Source organism: Sinocyclocheilus rhinocerous, unplaced genomic scaffold, assembly GCF_001515625.1.
Source record: "Sinocyclocheilus rhinocerous isolate Xijiao unplaced genomic scaffold, SAMN03320098_v1.1 scaffold4395, whole genome shotgun sequence".
Taxonomy (NCBI): domain Eukaryota; kingdom Metazoa; phylum Chordata; class Actinopteri; order Cypriniformes; family Cyprinidae; genus Sinocyclocheilus; species Sinocyclocheilus rhinocerous.
Genome location: NW_015635544.1, coordinates 88,760 through 91,071, shown reverse-complemented (window position 1 = coordinate 91,071; position 2,312 = coordinate 88,760). Strand labels below are relative to the sequence as shown.

The 2,312-nt window shown below is 39.9% G+C and overlaps 1 protein-coding gene across 3 annotated transcripts in view; it reads left to right on the top strand.

Annotated features, from left to right (window-relative positions):
- Positions 1–2,312, top strand: part of LOC107747314 (phosphatidylinositol 4,5-bisphosphate 3-kinase catalytic subunit beta isoform-like) — a 109,755-nt gene that overhangs the window by 90,151 nt on the left and 17,292 nt on the right. The gene's annotated exons all lie outside the window — the stretch shown is intronic.

Genomic DNA, 2,312 nt, shown 5'->3' with positions numbered 1-2,312 from the left:
ATATGACGCGATTTCATTTTTTCCTTTCTCTTTGGAGTGTTACAAGCTCTTGGTGCATAAAGAAGACTAAGACTACAGACTAAGTTGCAAAGACTAAAGTCTCAAATCCAAAGAGATATTCTTTATAAAAGTTAAGACTTGTCCACGCCCTCCTAAAACGCCTCGTTTAAACACGCCCCCACATCTCTACTTCACTGTGTGGGAAGATTTGCATAACACCTAGGCCTGGGCGATAAAACGGTATCGATATTTATCGAGCAAATTTTTAACATGTAATAAAAAAAGATTAGCCCATACTGTACACAAACTATATGTTGACGGTCAACTTTGCAGAAATGATGCTACTTTCTGGTTATCTTCAGTGTGAAAACTTGACCATGTTGCCTACTACAAATATGAAAATTACCAATGAAAATTAGCCTTTGGGCTGACTTGGGTACATTTACATTCATGAATGTTAATTAATGTACACTGTCCCTTTCTGGGGAAAAAAATTATTATGTTATAGTAAAAGAAATACCTATCTCGAGCATTTAAAAAAAGATTTTTGTGTATTCATCTTTTACGTCCCAGGTGTAAGGTTTGCCTAGGCCCTAGGGTAAGGGAGTAAACAGTGAAAAGAAAAGAAAAATGCGACAGAGAATAGTGACTGAAAGCTGTCTTAATGCATCTGTGTGACAGGACTGAAGCTGACTTAACGTGTTTGTGCAACATAACTGAAAGCTGACTTAACGTTTGTCTGTGTGACAGACTAGCGCGTTTCTGTGCGACAGAACAAAAGCTGACAATGTGTTCTGTGCGACAGAACCGAGGGCTGATTTAGCGCATTTTCTGTTCAACGAAACTGAAAGCTGATTTGACGCGTGACAGAACTCAAGCTGTTTTGTCACGTTTCTGTGTGACAGAACTGAAGCTGACTAAGCACATGTCTGTGTGACAGACTTGGCAAGTCTGGTTACGGATGAAGTTATATATAAAATAGGAGCATGTGCACTTAGAGCGTGTCCGGATCCACTTTTCCTAGTTTAACGATGGGAAAATTGGTTGGTGGCCGCACCGTTCTCAAGCCCGCCGGCATCCGCTCACTCAGTCCGCCGGCCGCCGCTCACTCTAGCCTACCGGCCTCCGCTCACTCAGCCCGCCAGCCGCCTCTCACTCTAGCCCGCAGTGTGTGACGCTGTGTGATGCATTTTATGGAAGACTGTTTCCTGAACCTGCAGAGTAGCCTACAATGGGTCTGTGCTCACCAAACAACTGGTCAACTGGTCCCCTTCTTTCATTTTATGGAAAAGGTCTGCTTGAATAATCTGCTACTGTAGATGTCTCCTTCTGATAATGAAATTACGAAACAAGGAAAAAAAAAAATTTAAATTAACAGCAAATTTTTAACATGTAATAAAAAAAGATTAGCCCATACTGTACACAAACTATATGTTGACGGTCAACTTTGCAGAAATGATGCTACTTTCTGGTTATCTTCAGTGTGAAAACTTGACCATGTTGCCTACTACAAATATGAAAATTACCAATGAAAATTAGCCTTTGGGCTGACTTGGGTACATTTACATTCATGAATGTTAATTAATGTACACTGTCCCTTTCTGGGGAAAAAAATTATTATGTTATAGTAAAAGAAATACCTATCTCGAGCATTTAAAAAAAGATTTTTGTGTATTCATCTTTTACGTCCCAGGTGTAAGGTTTGCCTAGGCCCTAGGGTAAGGGAGTAAACAGTGAAAAGAAAAGAAAAATGCGACAGAGAATAGTGACTGAAAGCTGTCTTAATGCATCTGTGTGACAGGACTAAAGCTGACAATGTGTTCTGTGCGACAGAACCGAGGGCTGATTTAGCGCATTTTCTGTTCAACGAAACTGAAAGCTGATTTGACGCATGACAAAACTCAAGCTGTTTTAGCGCGTTTCTGTGTGTCAGAACTGAAGCTCACTAAGCGCATGTCTGTGTGACAGACTAAGGCAAGTGTGAGTACGGATGAACTTATATATCTTATTTAATTGTAGTGGGAGGAGTTACAATCAGCTGAGCGTCAGCTGATGTTGGCTGTCATGCCATGGTTTGCCTGAACTATGTTTGAGCTCCATTCGTCACTCAAACTACATGTCTGTCCACGTTGCATCAGATTGCTTTTTACGCATTGTTTTTTTGAAACGTTGAGCGTTATAACCAATCACAGATGTTTCTGTTGAGCTTATGAATGCAGTGGCCAATCAGATGCGTTTAGATGAATATATATATATATATATATATATATATATATACTGTGTCATTTACATTTCACCAGGTTAAAATAATA